Source organism: Talpa europaea (genome assembly GCF_964194135.1).
Source record: "Talpa europaea genome assembly, chromosome: 3".
NCBI lineage: Eukaryota > Metazoa > Chordata > Mammalia > Eulipotyphla > Talpidae > Talpa > Talpa europaea.
Genome location: NC_140069.1, coordinates 472,969 through 490,133, shown reverse-complemented (window position 1 = coordinate 490,133; position 17,165 = coordinate 472,969).

The window sequence follows — 17,165 nt, the reverse complement described above, 5'->3', positions numbered from 1 at the left end:
CCACACTGGCTCCCAGCCCAGTCACCAATACAGATGCTCTGGGCCTGGACGGGGCTGCAGGGGGTGCTGCAGGGTGTAGGGGGCTGTGGGGTGGAAGGGGCCTGCAGGGGGGGGCTGTGGGGTGTGGGGGCTGCAGAGCTGGGGGAACTGCGGGATGGGGGTCCTGTGGGGAGGGTGTGCTTCAGGGTGTGGGGGCTGTGGGGGGGCTGCAGGGTGTGGGGGCTGCAGAGCAGGGGGAACTGCGAGATGGGGGGCTGCGGGTGGCAGGAGTAGGACAGTAGGACAGGGGCTTCCTAGCAGCCGGCCACTCCCCAGGCACAGCTACAGGCGCTGGGAGGTGGGCAGGACACAGGTGGTAGGATGGGGGGCACTGCCAAGCAGCCCTGGCTTTGGGAAAGCATGAACAGCTGTGCGCGCCCCTCTGGACAGCACCGGCTGGTGGAGCGGAGGGTGCTGACCCCTGGTGGGGCAGGCTGAGGCAGCTCCAGTGGGAGGCCAGGGCGCGCCCAGCGCCAGCTCAGGCTGCTGCTCCGCGTGGGGACTCCCGCCCAGCAGGACGGCGGCACGGGGGCCTTGGGGGAGGGCAGGCCTGGCCCTGCCACCCCTCAGGGACCTGAGGCCCCGGCCCTAGGGCCGGGGAGTTCAGCCATTCTGGCCGCCGGGAACAACGCATCCACCAGGGGGTGTGGCAGGGCCAGTGAGCAGAGGGCCCTGGCCCAAGAGGGTGACCCACTGCAGGGAGCGGCCTGAGGGGTGGCCGGGGCTGGCGCTGCTGCCTGAGGTGGTGAGGGCCGCTCGGGGGACCACCCAGCAGCGGAGGCCTGGCTGAAGGGCCCAGTCAGACCCCGGGAGGCCCATGACCCGTCAGCGCTGGGCCCGCCGGGCTTTCTGCTCACCACTGGGGCTGCCCCCAGGGACAAATCCCTGTGTCCTGGGTGTGGCTGACACCGGCTGCCCTGGCCGTCCAGGGCCCACAACGTCCCGCTACCCTGCTCGGCCTCAGGAGGCCCTGCCCTCTTGCTCCGTGTCCGGCTCTCAGCCCAGACCCTGCCTGACCTTGCTTTGCTGCCAGAGGTAGCCGCGAGGGCCTGTCTCCTCTCAGGTGGGCTTTGCCGGTGCCGTGGGGGTCCGAGTGCTCTCGGGAGCCAGGGGCAGCCGCCGGCCCGGGAAGGGCAGTCAGAGCAGTGCGCTCACCGGGTTGGGCCCAAGGCGGGGCAGGAGAGGCCCTTGCACCCAGTGGGATCGGGCCCCTGGGGTGGCCCTGCTCTGTGGTGACCATGAGCCGGGGGGGGGGCAACAGGGGAGGGGCCGGTGGGCATGGGAGACTGGCGCCCCTCCCACGTCGCAGAAACCAAGATGCTGGGCAGACAGAGCCCTCAGGAGTGGGGGTGGGGCAGGGAGGAGGACCCACCTCGGGCCACCAGGGCAGGAGAGCAATTCCTGAGCAGGATGAGTCGGGTGCCCTTGGGTGAGGCCCTGGGTGAGGCCGCCCTTTGCCACCACCCTGCAGGGCAGCTCCCCACCCAGCCCAGGACTGGGGCGGGTGGGTGCTGGGTCCAGATTGCCCCAACGCACACGAGGCAGCACCTTGCCCTTTGCCCGGCCACGAGCCTCTGGGAAGGTCCTGCCCACCCAGGGCCAAATTGGACAGTGTGGCCTGGGGACGGGCACAGGGCCTGCGGCAGGTGGCTCCCGCAGTGGGCAGGGCCCTCCTCCCCCCTGGCACCGGGGGCCACCCTCTCCACTGATCACCCTGGAGGGGGCCGGGAGGAACCAGCTGGCAGGGCCCAGCCCAGAAGGCCACCCTCCTGCTGGGAGATCGCTGGAGGCCTGACCCCCACCTCGCAGGCCACCGCTGCCCGCCCCTGCCTGGCACCCAGGGCTGGGGAGGCCCCCGTGTGGGGCCAGCCAGCTCCGAGGGCGACCTGCCCCGCACCCACCTCGGGGTCAGGCCCAGAGCTCGCGCAGGGGTGTCGGCTCCGCTCGGTGCTGCTCAGCCGTGTGCCCCGCTGGCCGCCGCGCTGGCTCCGCGGGCAGTCGCTGGCCTCGCCCCGCGGCCTCCCGGCAGCAGCATTTGAAGCCGCGCGAGGCCCCTCCCACCCTGGAGGCGGCGGGGGGCGGGGGCGCCCCGGGGGTGGGGCGGGCAGGTGCCGGGAAGCCGGCCCGGCCGGCCCCGCCCCACACACGCCCCCCAGGCGAGGAGGGAGCCCCGGCTGGGGCTTGCGGAGCGGCGGGGCCGCGGCCTCTCCCGCCCCGCGCGGGGTGGGCGCTCCCGCGGCCGGGACCGCGTCCGCCAGGGCCGGGCGCACCTGCCCGCGCGGCTGTGCAGCGCCCTGCGGCCCCAGGGCGGCGGGGGCCGGGGAAGGGCGCGCGCAGGGGCTCGGCCGGGCTCCTGGCGCTGCTGCCTCGCTCGGTCCTGGGTCTTTTCGGCCAGGTGGCCTCAGGGTGCCCCTGAGCCTGCCCCTCTGTGCCCCTCTGTGCCCTTGGCCAGTGAAAAGGTCTCTGTGCGCCCAAACGCTGGCGCCTCTGTCCGGAAGGGACGGCCTCAGCCCACCGGCCCCGCCTCCGTGCTCAGGGCAGCTGCGGTGCCCAGGCGCCCGCCCCAGGGCAGGGGTGCAGGCCAGAGCCTTGGGAGCTCCACCCAGGGCACGCTCCCGGCTGGTCCTCCGCTCTGCTGCCCAAAGGTTGGGGTGACGTGGTCTCAGTGGCCCTCCACTCCTCCCACTGGCCAGGACCAAGGTGCTCCCAGTCCCACGGAGGCCTCAGCCCCCGCCCCGCCGTCTTACCCCCACACGGTGGTTCTCACCAGACCCTCACCCTGGGCCACCCAGCCCCCCACGGCCCTGCGCAGGCACAGAGGGCAGGTCCGTGCTCCAGGGAGGGCGCTGGGGTCAGAGCCCCCCATGGTCCCCGGGCCCACCCTCCTGAGGCACCCTGGGCCCTCACTGGATGGCCGGTCCCTGTCCCCACCCCACACTGGCCACGCTGTGTGGCTGCTGCGGGGGTGCCCTGACCTCTGGCATGGGCAGGTCAGCCACTCAGCCCTGCTTGCTGGCCACTGGGACCCATCCATGGAGCCCGCAGGCGCGGCGGTGCTGACGGTACGTGGGCCAGCGTGGTCTGAGCCGCTCCCTCTTGCAGCTGAACCCTTGCAGTGAGCGTCCCTCCTGGACCCTGGAATCCAGACACGTGCCTGCCCCTGGCTGCAGAGTGGGGAGGCCACAGGATGGCATCCCTCGTACCCTCGGCACCCCAGGCAGAGTGTCTGCCTGCCCCTCCCCTCCGGCGGGCACAAGCCGCATGCCTCCCGCCTGCCCCGCGCCTGCCGGTCCTCGCCCTGCTGCTTCTTTCCTGGTGGCTCTAGCTCCCCGCAGTGGCCTCCAGCTCAGAGCCTCTAGGCACCCCAGGGGGCTGTCCTGGGCATGGGCCCTAGTCTGAGCCCTGCTTTCTCCCTGGTTGGCCTCAGAGCTTTCCTGGCACCTCTGCTCCAGCGCTTCGGCCCAGGAGGCACCAGGGCCCCGTGCAGCTCCTCCAACCCCCAGGCAGCAGGGAGGCTCCCCAGGGAACTGGCGCTGGGGTGCCAGGAGACCACCCAGGGGACCCTAGGCCCACTCCCACCCCTGCCTCCCATGCTACCTGCCATTTCCTGGGCCTGGTGTCCCTGCCCAAGCTGCCGCCGGGCACCCAGAGCCCCTCAGAGCTGTGCCCAGCTCAGCAGGTCAGAGGCCCCACTGCACGGCTCGGTGCAGTGGTGGCTGCGGGGAAGGCAGCCTCCGGCCACGGTTCCCTCAGGCCCAGCCGTGGGGGGTGAGTACCTGCGGCTCCCCCAGGGAGGTGCAACCCGGGGCAGAGTCTGGAGTGGGGCGGCTGGGGTGGGGGGCTGGGGCAGGCAGGTGGAGGCTGACCCCACGGTGTGGGAACTCACCCCATGGCCCCCACGGGAGCTCCTGTATCAGGGGCCTCACCTCCTGCCTGCACCTGCGGCTGCACGGCCTTGGGAGGGCCAGACCACGAGCTCCAAGGGGCACTACGGCCCATCCCCTCGGCCCATGGCCAGGACCTCTGCCCTGGGCCTCAGTGGCCCTCCACTGCTGGGGCAGGCAGGGCAGGGGCCCTGCTTCAGGGCGGGGTGGGGAAGGCCAGCGGGGCCAGTTTACACCTGTCCTCGAAGGCCTGACCCCGGGGCCGCTCTGGACCCAGCCAGATCCAGAACAGGGTCCTGTAGGTGCAGCCTCAGGGGGGTGGGGTCAGAGCAGCAGGTAGCCTGACGGGAGGCTGGAGCAGACCCTCCCACGCCAGCCCTGCCAGCGCCCTGACCATGCGGCCCTCTGCCGGGCACCAGCCGGACGCCAGGAGCTTGGCCCCAGCCCGGCAGCTGAGACAGCCCCTCGGAGCGCAGGTCCCGGCCCACCTGGTTCAGCCCCACGGCTGGGGCACGCCCCTCCCCGACCCCAGTGGCATCTCGGCCGCCCTGTCTGCCCCCAACCTCCAGGTCTGCCCAGTCGGCCACCGCTACCACGTGGCCTTCAGCCCAGTAGGTGGACCGAGCCTTTGACCAGCACCCCCAGAGGCTGCCCAGCAGAGGAACAGGGCCGGACAGCGCCCAGCCCCACCTCGCCCGTGGCCCCCAGCTCCTGCCTGGTCCAGCCCCCCGGGCCCGGCGAGTCCCGCCGTCTGGGATGAGCGGGGCTCGCACTGAGCAGGCACGAGTGTGCCAGCGCCCACGGCCTCCCCCCCCCCTGCACCCGCCGCTCCAGCCGCTCGGCCAGCTGGCAGCCGCCCTGAGCTGGGGAGGACAGCCAAGCCTGGGAGGGGCCTCTTTACCCCCCTGCTGCCCAGATGCACCTCCGCGAGTGGGCAGCCGGCCTTGGCTCAGGGTCCAGACACCTCACCCTGCCTGCTCCGGCAGTTGGGCAGCGGCGATGGCTGTGGGTCAGGGACGGGGCTCCCCGGGAGGCCTGCAGCCCCTTCACACTGTCCAGTGCAGCCCAGCATGCCCAGGGCTGGGACTGCCACAGGGTCGCCTGCCAGCCGCCCACCAGGCTGCCCCACCCAGGACGCCGCCTCTGGCCTGGGCCGTCCCTGCAGCCCCTCGCTCCACTGCATGGGCTCCGCAGCCCCAGAATCCTAGGGAGTCTGCCGGGGGGTGTCCCCGGGGTGTGGCCTGCGGGGGAGGGACCCTGCTGTGGTGGGGCCAGGGAGATCGAAATGAGGTTGGGGGCCCTGGGGCCCCCTGACACCCCTGTGCAGCCGGGGCTCAGTCAGGCCGCAGCCTCGCCCCTGCCTGGCCACCAGCCCCCTGGGAAACAGGCCCCAGCCTCATCATGAGGGAGGGGGGGCGCTGCTGGAGAGGGGCCCTCTGCACGAGCAGTGGGGGCTGGAGGGGGGCTCCCATGCCTCACCAAGCCCCTCATGCGGCCACCGCACTGCCTGGGAGGCAGCTGGCTGGGGCCGGGCCTTCTCGGAGGGTCCCTGATGGTGGAGGACACGGGACGTTCACCGCCCCTGCAAGCCCTTCTGGGGGAGCCAGGGGCCAGGACCAGCCCCTCCTCAGCAGACCCTGATAGCACCCCCTGACCTCCACATGCCCCAATGCCCTGCCGTCCCCCGCCCACCTTAGGGACTCCCCCCACCCCAGACTGGTCAGGTCTGGCTTCCAGGAGCCTCATGGCGCGGCGCCCCCACACCTAGAGTCCCCGTTCCGGCCAGGAAGCCCCCTCCCCTGGCCCGCCGAGGGGCGACGCCGGGAGGTGCCACTGCAGCTCCTGACATGCTCCGGGCTGGGTGTTGAGGTGTGGCCCCCACCCACGTCTGACTGGCTCCTCCACCCGGCGTGGGCCCCTCGCGGGGGTGGAGACCGTCCAACAGACAGGACCAGCCCGGCACAGGCCACTGCCGTCGGGCCAGGCTCTCAGGAGCCGGCGCTGCCTGGGAAAGGGGTGCCTGGCCTTTGGGGGGCATGGGTGCCCCGGAGCCTGAGCCGCCCCACCCGGCCCCGCCCCGCCCATCAGGCCCCCTGGGCTCCCGCCCCTGCCCAGGCTGGCTCCCTCCCTGGGTTTGTGGTGCCGTTGCCCGGGGAACGTTCCGCGGAAATGCTGGGTGGGGTGGGCGGGCAGGCAGGCCAGGGCAGGCCAGTGGGTGGAGGGTGGCGGGCGCCTGTCCCCGAGGGGCTTTCTGTCCCACATGCCCGCCCGGCCCACCCGCCCTGCCTGCTCCCTTCTCAGCCCCCGCCCCAGCCGGGCACCTGCCGTGGGCTAGAAGGGCACAGCCCTCGAGTCCACCCGCCACCAGGAGATCTGTGGGGCCAGGGGGCCTGGACCAGCCCCATCTGACCCTGGGCCCCTCCTCAGGCCTCCTGTGGTGCCCCGGCTCCTGGCCCGCAGACTTGTCCCCACCCAAGGGTGCTGGACCTGACTTCGCCAGAGCCCCAGGGCCGGTGCGGTGGGGGCTTTAGCTGGCCAGGGGCCCGGGAAGGTCTTGGGGTCTCCAGGCAGCGCCTGGCCTACTTGTAGATCAGGGCCTGGGCTGAGCCTGTGGGCTGCTCCCCAAGCCCCCCTCACTGGTGCTGTGTGCCCGAGGGTGGGGGCACCCGCACGCACCCCCCCTACCCTGCACCCACAGGCCACACCGGCCACCCTCCGCCCTGCGGCTTTGGTCCCTGGGCCTCTGCGAGCCCCCTGGAGTGTGCCTCCAGGACAGCCATCCAGGCTGAGGCCCCACGGCCCCTGGACGGCAGAGGCGGCCCTGAGCCAAGAAGAGGCTTTCCTGGGAGAGTCAGGGTCGAGTAGGGGCCGTGGCGGGTGGGGCTCAGGGACGTGGGATCCCCAGCCCAGTGGCTGGCAGCGGGGAGAGCAACGGGCAGAGGCGGAGGGAACCCAGCCCCTTGGTTGATCAGGGCTCGCAGGAGGGGCTGGGCCGGGCTCCTGGTCCCGCCCCGCGCGGAGGAGTGGGACTGCGTGGCCCAGCGACGGGGTGGGGGGGCCAGAAAGGCAGCGTCTCTCGTCCCAGAGGACCCAGAGAAGGCGCTGCCCCTGGAGGATCCGCGCCCTGCAGCAGGGCCCTCCCGGCTACCTCACCCACCTGAGGCCCCTAGCGGGCCCAGGGGCCCATTTTCCACTCCAGCGTGGAGGTCGCCCTGGAGGCTGCGGGGCGCACGGCACAGCGCCCCCACAGGGGTTGCCACGATGCCCAGACCTTTGGGCGGCGGCCGTGTGGGCAGTGCCCCGACTGCGGGCGGCGTGGAGAAGGCCGGCCGCCCTGCAGCTGTGGTTTCGGACGCGAGGGTCAGGCCCCCCTCGCCTTCGCCCGCTGAGGCACGTGGGGCAGAAGGCGCCAACCCCCGGGAGAGGCCTCCCCGCCCTGCCCCTCCCTCCCAGGCCCTGACTTGCAGGGCCCAATCCCTGGCTCTAGGGGGGTCGTGCAGCTGCAGTGGGGGCGGGGCCAGGCATGGGGGTTGGCCAGGGCCCAAATGCTGGTCAGTGCCCACGCCCAGCCTCCCCACGCAGGCTCCGGGGTTACCTGCGGCCAGCGGCTGAGTGGCCTCCCGTGAGGCGTGTGGAGAGCTCCCCCCGGCTGGCGCGTCCTTGTGGGGGACTGTGCGGGGCTTGCCCTGGAGCCAGGCTCCATGGCGGGGCCTGATCCAGGTGCCTGCCGAGATGCGGCCACGCCAGGGCGCCACAGGCCAGGGGACGCCAGGACGGGCATGGGCACCAGAGGGCAGGCCAGGGAGGACGGGCAGCGGCTGGCTGTACCTCGGGGGCTCCCAGGAGGCCCTGTGCCGAGAGGTCGAGGTCTAGAGATCCCCCCAGGGCTGGGGTCCCTGGCAGGCCTGCACTGCGGCCCCAGGGAGCCCCCAGCCTCCTGGCCTGGCCCCCAGGAGGGGCTCAAGCTCCTCCCACTCCCCTCCCTCCCCCCTGCTATTCCCATGGCCTTTCCTGGCCTCACTTCCTGACAAGCCTCCTCCACCCAGACCCCATGGCCCCTGGTCACCCTGTGTGCTTTCAGGAGCCCAGGCCCAGGCCCCCACCCCAGGGGCACCATGTCCCCACAAGTGGTTCTCAGGGAGGGGCCTCCCTCCTGCAAGCATCCCCCTCACTGCGGAAGCTGGCAGGGCCTGTGGCCCCCAGTGCCACGCAGCACAGGGGCACAGCAGAGCCCTGGGGCATGAGGACAGGTCAGTGACGCCACTTGGGTGGCGAGGATGTGGCCCTCGGGGCGAGGTCGGGGCAGGGAGTGGGCAGGGAATACCTGGGGGCCCCCCACACAGAAGGAAGGCGCTGCCCGAATTTCTTTGTCCCTCTGTGGCACCAGGCCTCAGCCCCCACCCTACCGGCCGCCGTCGGGCCCAGGCAGCTGCGCCACCCATCTCTTGGGGGACCCCTCCGTACCCCACTGTCCCAATTTCCCCCCAAACCCCACGACTCACCAGGCCCCTTATCCTGCCAACAAATTACCCTTTTTATATATCTGTTGGTCAGGGCCAGACCCCAACTGTCCCCGGAAGGGACACAGGGGACCGTCCTCTGAGAAGTGCGTGGACGCAGAGCAGGACGGGCCCCTGCAGGTCCCCCATGGGTCATCTCCCTCCTGCTCAGTGAAATCAGGTGGAGACCAAACCACCGGCTCCCGCCCTGGGCCCGGCCTCCAGAGCGCGGCGGCCAAGGCTGCCTCTGGACAGAGCAAAGGCCGCGCCGCTGCCTGGGCAGCTCAGGGAGGGGCAAGTCCGCAGGGTGGCCAGGGCTGGCCGCGAGGGCGCAAACCCTCGCTCGTGCCGTCCGCCTGACCACGGCCTCACTTGGCAAGTCCTGCAGATGGAACCAGCTGCCGGAGCCCAGGGCCGGAGCCCTGAGAAGGCCGACGGGGACATGGACACCTACCTACAGGTGGTCCAGGCGGGGGGTGACCACCCGCCATCTGAGACCCCAAGAGCAAAGCACAAGGCGCTGCCCCTCAGACCCTGCCCCCACCCTGCCCCTCGCCTCTGGCTCCAGAGCCAGGACGCAGCTGCTCCCTCCAGAGCCTTCACTCCAGGGACCAGGTCGGCCTGGCCAACACTGGCCCTGGGCCCAGGCCTGGGCACCCCGTGTGGACAAAGGACTTACAGGGTGTCCTTCCTCAGAAGGTCGGCACCCCTCAGCTCCGGGTCCCAGGTTGGAGGCTGTGAGGCCCGGGTCAAATCAAATGGGAGGGCTGACCCCCACCCCGCCCCGTGCTGGGCCATACTGCTGGCCAGCGGCATGGGCCACGGAGAAGCCGCGGCCACTGACCTCCTTGCCCTGGCGGTTGGCGTCCATGGTGCCCGGGGCAGAGGGCAGGTGCCCTGGTGGCTGGCCGCAGGGCCCACCCAAGCGCTCCCTTTGTGGGAGCCCAGCCTGCCCCAGGCTCTGGCCCCTGGGCCTGCAGCGCCTGCTGCCAGCTGGGCCCCGAGGGGTGCGGATCCAGGGGCATCTCCCGGCCAGGAGGGCAGGGGAGCCCAGGACTCCCCCAGAAGCCCGGAGACGTGGCCCGGGCAAGGAGGGCGGGGAGCCCCGGGCCGTGCCGCCACCGCTGTGGCCGCGGGGGTCATCGCCCCGAAGGGCCAGGCCGGCGGGTATTTGCAGGTGTGCCCTGGTGGCCTCTTCCCGACGTGGGGCGGGTTGGTCAGGAGCGCAGTCCTGCGAGGGCCTGGCCTCGGCCGCCCGGGCCTCCCGGCGCCTCTCTGCGGCCTGGGGGAGCAGGTGGGCCCGCAGGCGGGGGGCGCGGCCCCTCCTGAGCGCCGCCCTCGCCCGCTTGCTCCTGCGCCCACGGCCGCGCCCACGGAGCCGGGCCGGGCCCACGGAGCCCACGGAGCCGGGCCGGGCCCACGGAGCCCACGGAGCCGGGCCGGGCCCACGGAGCCCACGGAGCCGGGCCGGGCCCACGGAGCCCACGGAGCCGGGCCGGGCCCACGGAGCCCACGGAGCCGGGCCGGGCCCACGGAGCCCACGGAGCCGGGCCGGGCCCACGGAGCCCACGGAGCCGGGCCGGGCCCACGGAGCCCACGGAGCCGCGCCGGGCCCACGGAGCCCACGGAGCCGGGCCGGGCCCACGGAGCCCACGGAGCCGGGCCGGGCCCACGGAGCCCACGGAGCCGCGCCGGGCCCACGGAGCCCACGGAGCCGGGCCGGGCCCACGGAGCCCACGGAGCCGGGCCGGGCCCACGGAGCCCACGGAGCCGGGCCGGGCCCACGGAGCCCGCGCCGATGCGCCTCTGCCCGCCTGAAGCAGCAGAAGGGCCGGCGCCGGGGCGGCCACCCGCGGGAGCGCCGAGCCCCCCGTCCCTGCCCTGCCGCGGCGGGCGATCGCGGCCAGGCAGGGGCGAGGCGGGGCGAGGCGGGGCGAGGCGGGGCGAGGCGGGGCGAGGCGGGGCGAGGCGGGGCGCACCGCGCGGCAGGCCGAGGGGGGCAGGGCCGCGCCTGAGGGGCGCGTCCTCTCGCCAGAGCCGCAGAGCCCCCCCCCCCCTGGCTGAGGGCGCTGTGGGAAAACCGGGGCGGGACTGGCCTGAGGCGGAGCAGGGGGAGGGGTGATGAGGGGGGGAGGGGGGCGCCCTCAGGGGGCAGGAGTGGGGGAGCCCTCGGAGGGGACACCACGGGGTAGGGGGTGCGGGGGGGGGGCCACGGGTGGGGGGAGAGGAGCAGGGGAGGTGGCGGGAGCGGGGCTGGGGGGGAGGGGCTGGGGGAGGGGCTGGGGGAGCGGGGGGAGCGGGGAGGGGCTCCGGGGGGAGGGGCTCCGGGGAGGGTCTGGGGGGAGCTGGGGGGGAGCTGGGGGGGAGCAGGGGGAGGGGCTCCGGGGGAGGGTCTGGGGGGAGCTGGGGGGGAGCAGGGGGAGGGGCTCCGGGGAGGGGCTGGGGGGAGCTGGGGGGGAGCTGGGGGGGAGCAGGGGGAGGGGCTCCGGGGAGGGGCTGGGGGGAGCTGGGGGGGAGCGGGGGAGGGGCTCCGGGGGGAGGGGCTCCGGGGAGGGGCTGGGGGGAGCGGGGACCTGGGGGGGAGCAGGGGGAGGGGCTCCGGGGAGGGGCTGGGGGGAGCGGGGGAGCTGGGGGGGAGCAGGGGGAGGGGCTCCGGGGAGGGGCTGGGGGGAGCGGGGGACCTGGGGGGGAGCAGGGGGAGGGGCTCCGGGGAGGGGCTGGGGGGAGCGGGGGGAGCTGGGGGGAGCAGGGGGAGGGGCTCCGGGGAGGGGCTGGGGGGAGCGGGGGACCTGGGGGGAGCAGGGGGAGGGGCTCCGGGGAGGGGCTGGGGGGAGCGGGGGGAGCTGGGGGGGAGCAGGGGGAGGGGCTCCGGGGAGGGGCTGGGGGGAGCAGGGGGAGGGGCTCTGGGGAGGGGCTGGGGGGAGCGGGGGGACCTGGGGGGGAGCAGGGGGAGGGGCTCCGGGGAGGGGCTGGGGGGAGCGGGGGACCTGGGGGGAGCAGGGGGAGGGGCTCCGGGGAGGGGCTGGGGGGAGCGGGGGACCTGGGGGGGAGCAGGGGGAGGGGCTCCGGGGAGGGGCTGGGGGGAGCGGGGGGACCTGGGGGGGAGCAGGGGGAGGGGCTCCGGGGAGGGGCTGGGGGGAGCGGGGGACCTGGGGGGGAGCAGGGGGAGGGGCTCCGGGGAGGGGCTGGGGGAGCGGGGGACCTGGGGGGAGCAGGGGGAGGGGCTCCGGGGAGGGGCTGGGGGGAGCGGGGGGAGCTGGGGGGAGCAGGGGGAGGGGCTCCGGGGAGGGGCTGGGGGGAGCGGGGGACCTGGGGGGAGCAGGGGGAGGGGCTCCGGGGAGGGGCTGGGGGGAGCGGGGGGAGCTGGGGGGGAGCAGGGGGAGGGGCTCCGGGGAGGGGCTGGGGGGAGCAGGGGGAGGGGCTCCGGGGAGGGGCTGGGGGGAGCGGGGGGACCTGGGGGGGAGCAGGGGGAGGGGCTCCGGGGAGGGGCTGGGGGGAGCGGGGGACCTGGGGGGAGCAGGGGGAGGGGCTCCGGGGAGGGGCTGGGGGGAGCGGGGGACCTGGGGGGGAGCAGGGGGAGGGGCTCCGGGGAGGGGCTGGGGGGAGCGGGGGGACCTGGGGGGGAGCAGGGGGAGGGGCTCCGGGGAGGGGCTGGGGGGAGCGGGGGACCTGGGGGGGAGCAGGGGGAGGGGCTCCGGGGAGGGGCTGGGGGGAGCGGGGGACCTGGGGGGGAGCAGGGGGAGGGGCTCCGGGGAGGGGCTGGGGGGAGCGGGGGACCTGGGGGGGAGCAGGGGGAGGGGCTCCGGGGAGGGGCTCCGGGGGGAGCCGGGGCAGCGGCTCCGCGGGTTGCTGCCCCGGTGGCGGCTGGGCGGGCGGAAAGGGCGGCGGGGCGCGGAGCCCGGGAGCCCCGCTGGCCGGCGCGAGGCGGCGGGGAGGGGGCGCGGCCTGCGCGGGCTGACCTGGAGGGAGGCCGGGGGCCCCGGGAAACCCCTCGGGCGCCCCGCGGGAAGGGCGGGCGCCGGCGGCCGCGCGAGTCGGGCCGGGCGGGGCGGCGGGGGGCGGGAGCGCGGGGGGCGGCGCCCCGGCCTCGGGCGCGAAGGGGGGCGGCCCGCCCGGACCGGGCTCTCCCCGGCCCGCCCCTCGGGAGGAAACGGCTCCCCGCAAGTGACTTCAGAGCAGCCAGGAGAGGAGAGAGGACGCGCGAGGCCCCCACAGTCCGCGGGGTCGGTGTGGCGTGTGCGCGGGGGGCGCGGGGGGCGCACGCGGGGGGCGCGGGGGACGCAGGGGGCGCGGGGGGGCGCACGGGGGCGCGAGGTCGGCCCCACCCCGCAGCAGATGCCGCGAGGGACGGTTAAACGCACCCCCTGAAAGCGCCTTGGATGGATTTGAAAAGGAACAAACACAACAGACGATTTTAAGCAAAGATTTACGCGCGCGCGGGCATCTCCGGGCAGACGGGCGCCTGCAGAGGGGGGGCGGGGGTCCCCCCGCTCGGCCCGGAGGTGCGGGGGCAGAGCCGCCGGGGTCAGCGCCTTCCCCCCAAACTTCCAACGGCATTTTCCACAGAAATAAAACAAGCCTGAAATGTATATGGCATCACGACAGACCCTGAAAAGTCAAAAAACCTTGAGAAAGAACTAAGCTGGAGACGTCGTGCACTTTGATTTCAAACGATATCACAAAGCTACAGTAATCAAAACAGTATGGTATCGGCGTAAGGCCAGACCATGATCAATGGACAGAACAGAAAACCCCCAAATATACCCATGTGCATTTGTTCACTTAATTTATGACAAAAAAGATAAGAATGTACAACAGGGAAAGGACAGCTTCTTTCACAGATGGTGTTGGGAGAACTGGATTCCTGTCTTACATCACATCACACACACAAATGTACTCAAAATGTATTAAAAACTTGAAGACCTGAAACCATAAAATTCCTACAAGGAAGCAGTGTGGTAAACTCATTGACCTCAATTTTGGCAAGGATTTTTTTTTTTTTAATTAGAAGGTTTTACTCTTTTTTTTTTAAGATTGATTTATTTATTTATTCAAGCACTGGGTACAGTCAGAAGCGCGGGAGGGTGAGAGGATTCACCAGAGCCAGAGCGGGGAGCAGAGCAGGCAGAAGGACCGAAGGACACTGCTGAGGGGAGCAGCGGGCGGCAGGAGAGGTCTGCGCGCCATGTGGGACCCTCCTCCGGTGGCCGGGAGCAGCCGGGGATTGAACCGGCGCCGCAGAGGCCGCGGGCAGCTTCGCAACCCAGCGCTCAACCGCTGCGCCACCAGGGAGGCCCAAGATTTATTTATTTTTATACAAGAATTGGGGTACAGGATAGAGATGCGGGGCGGGGGGGTTGTTGAGAGGATTCACCAGAAACAGAGCAGGGAACAGAACAGGCAGACGGACCGAAGTACACTGCTGAGGGGAGCAGCGGGCCAGACAGGAGAGTTCTGTCCCACCATGTTGGTTTCTCCCTGGTGGGCCGGGAATCAAACACTTGCTGCAGTGGCTGCGGTGCCTGCTTCATAGATTGCGTCTTAACCCCTGCGCCACCAGGGAGGCCCTGGCAAGGATGTTTTTGAACCTGACACCAAAAGCAAAAACAATAAATGCAAAACTAAACAGGTGGGGTCACATCAAACCGAAAGGCCTCTCTGCACAGCAGAAGAAACCATGTCACAGCAAAAAGGCAGCTGGAGGGAGAATGTCCTTGCAGCAAGGCTAACGAGGGGTCAATATCTAAAATGTATAAGGAACTTACATGACCCAAAAGCAAAAGAAATATCTGATTTAAAAATGGGCAGAAAATCTGGGCCTCCCCTGGTGGCACAGGCGGTTGAGCACAGCGCTGTGAAGCTGTCCCCAGCCTCCACAGTGCCAGTTTGATCCCAGCCGGCTGGCGAGGGTCCCACATGGCACGCAGACCTCTCCTGTCTCGCCCGCCGCTCCCCTCAGCAGTGTTCTTCGTCAGTCTGCCTGTTCTGTTCCCCGCTCTGTCTCTGGTGAATCCTCTCACCCTCCTGCGCATCTGGCCTGTGCCCTGGTTCTTGTATAAAATAAATCTTTTTAAAAAAAAAATGGGCAGAAAATCTAAACAGACATTTTCCCAAAGAATATGTACAGATGGCCAATGAGTACTCAAAAACTACTCCACATCACCCATCATCAGGGAAATGCAAATCAAAACCACGACAATGCCCCCTCGCCCCGTGAGCGGCCACCCCAGAGAGGAGCACGGCGGCGTGTGGGAGGGCTTGTGTCCACTGCGGGAGGAATGCTGGCACGGCCGCCCGTGAAAGCCAGGAACAGGACCCCACGTGATCCGGCCGCCGCCCTCTGTCATGCCAAGTCCAGGGGCCCCGGGCCTTGCTCACTGCAGCCTTATTTAGAGTGACCAGGATGTGGACACAGCAGAAGGGCCATGGATGCACGTGGGTAAAGGAGACACGAGGTGACACTCACCTGGCAGGGAGCCCCAGCAGCGCCTGGCAGGCCCCCGGGCAAGGCTCCTCTCTGCACTCCAGGGGTGCTGACCCCGCGGTCTCCCTAGAAGTGGGAGACCCAGCTGCACGGGGTGGGGGCTGTGTTCACACACTCCCGAAAGAGAAGAAAGGGGCGGGTGGTGCGACGGTGTCCAGCCTTCTGCGAGGCTCAGGCAGACTCGGCACTGGGCGAGGTGGGTCAGACAGGGAGCCCGCGGCGTGACTGCGACACTGTGAAGTCTTTTTGAAAAGCTCACGGACTGAGAGAATGGGGCGGGGCGCAAGCCACAAGTCCTAGGGTGCCGCCAGCCCCCCGTGGCGCTGTGACCGACCGCGGGTGTATCTCCAGGGTGACCCAGGGAGAGAGTGTCCGTGGCCTGTGCGGCGCTGGACGCAGAAGCCGAGGCTGGGAGACAGAGTGGAGGCGGCATTGCCGGCCAAGCAGTGAGGCCGGAAGCCACACCCCAGATGCTGCCGCCCACGGCCTGCCCCACCCTCCCATGCCCACCTGGCGCAGCGGGCCCGGAAACCAAGGCCCAGGACCAGCGGGCGAGGTGCCCTCCACCACTAGGGAGAGTGGGTGGCCTCTCCAGCCCCGCCCAGCCCCAACACCACCCCTCGCCACCCGTGGTGTGGCCTCTGCAGGGAAAGCTCAGCCTGGGCTCCCGTCCCCAGTCAGCCCTGCCCTGCCCCTCAGTGTGGTGGTTTGGGGACACCTTTTAGGCCTGGGGTCCTGGGTTGAAAGCTGGAGTTTGAAGGACCCAGCCCGGATCCTGTTCTGGGCCCCACGCTCCGGTTTGCAAGGGCTGGCCAGCCCGGGCAGCAGGCCTGCTGGCTCCTGCCTGTGCAGCCGCGCTGGACCTGCGGGGCAGGGGCTGACCCTGCGGTGACGGCAGGACGACCGCGTGTTGGGTCCGATGAGGGGACCGTGGACGCTATTTCACGAAGGAGCCCTGGGCTTTGAGAGACCTGCCCGGTGGCGGCGCTTGGGCGGACGGGGCGGGGACCGAGGGCCACGAGCAGCGGGGTCGGCATTGGCTGGTTTCCGGGCTCAACATCGGCAAGTCTCTAAAAGTCCTTAAATTAAATGAATTGGCTTCTTGCGCGGCCCCGCAGCCGGCCCTGCACATCTCCTCGCGGGCTGAGCACGGCCACGTCGCCGCCTGGGAAGCCAGGTCTGCGCTGGGGACCTGGGCCATCTCGCTGCCTGGCCTGCAGTCCTCGGGCTCACTGCGGGGTGCTGGGCACCTTCACCTAACCCTTGACTGGAGGCTGAGCTAGGACAGGACAGAGTGCTTTGTCCCCCAAGCCCTGGGCAGGGTGGAAGAGCCCCAGGCCTTGAAGCCAGGGATGGTTTGTCTCCTGCCTGCCGGCAGGCCTAGAAGTCTGAGCACTGCCCCCTGGAAACGCACCTCACCCCCGTGGAAGTCGCCGCTCCCCAGTGTGGCCTGGCACAGGGTGGCAGGGCCTTCTCCGCCATCCCGGCCCAACAGCCCCATGCAGTCCACTCTCCGGGCCTGGATGCCCCGTCGCCCTCCTGTCCCCGGTGTCTGCCCGCCCAGCGTCTGAATGAGTGGGCGCCCGGCTCCCTGTGGGATCTCGGGGCTCCCGGCAGCAGAGGGTTGTTCACGGTGTGGACGAGCACGTTTCTCTGCTGCGGGGCCTGGGCCGTGGGCTTGCTGCGGACCCGGCTCAGCCGGGCCAGGTCCGGGCGGCCAGTCTCTGGGGGAGGGGCCGTGGGGCCTGCGGCCCTGGCTTGGCCCCGGTGCCGGGGCTGGCCCCCGGCGGCTCCCCCAGGTCACTCCCTCCAGCCACGCAGGCGCCTGTCCTTCCCCACGTGGCCGTCCCGGGGCCGGCTGGGTCTGGCTCGACGTCTGGCCGCGTCTCCCCGGGGACGCCTGCTCGCCTCCGCCAGCTGGTAGCCGGGCTGTCGTTTATCACTGAGCCGCAAGGGCTTCTGAGAGGAATTCTAGATGCGATTATCAGACGATCTCCAATGTTCTCCCCCGTTTTGTGGGTTGTCTTTTTGCTTTATAGTCGGTGTCCTTCGAAGAACAAAGTTTTTAATTTTAATGAGTCTGATGATTCTCCCCGTGGTGTCGCATGTTCGCGGTGTCGTCTGGAAGGAGCCTCTCCCGACTCAAAGCGGCAGGAAGTCACGGCTGTGTGTTCTCCTGAGTTTAACGGCTGCAGGTGCACAGTCCAGCTCTCACATCCGTGTCCATCGATTGTGAGGTAATTTTTTAAAAATGATTTA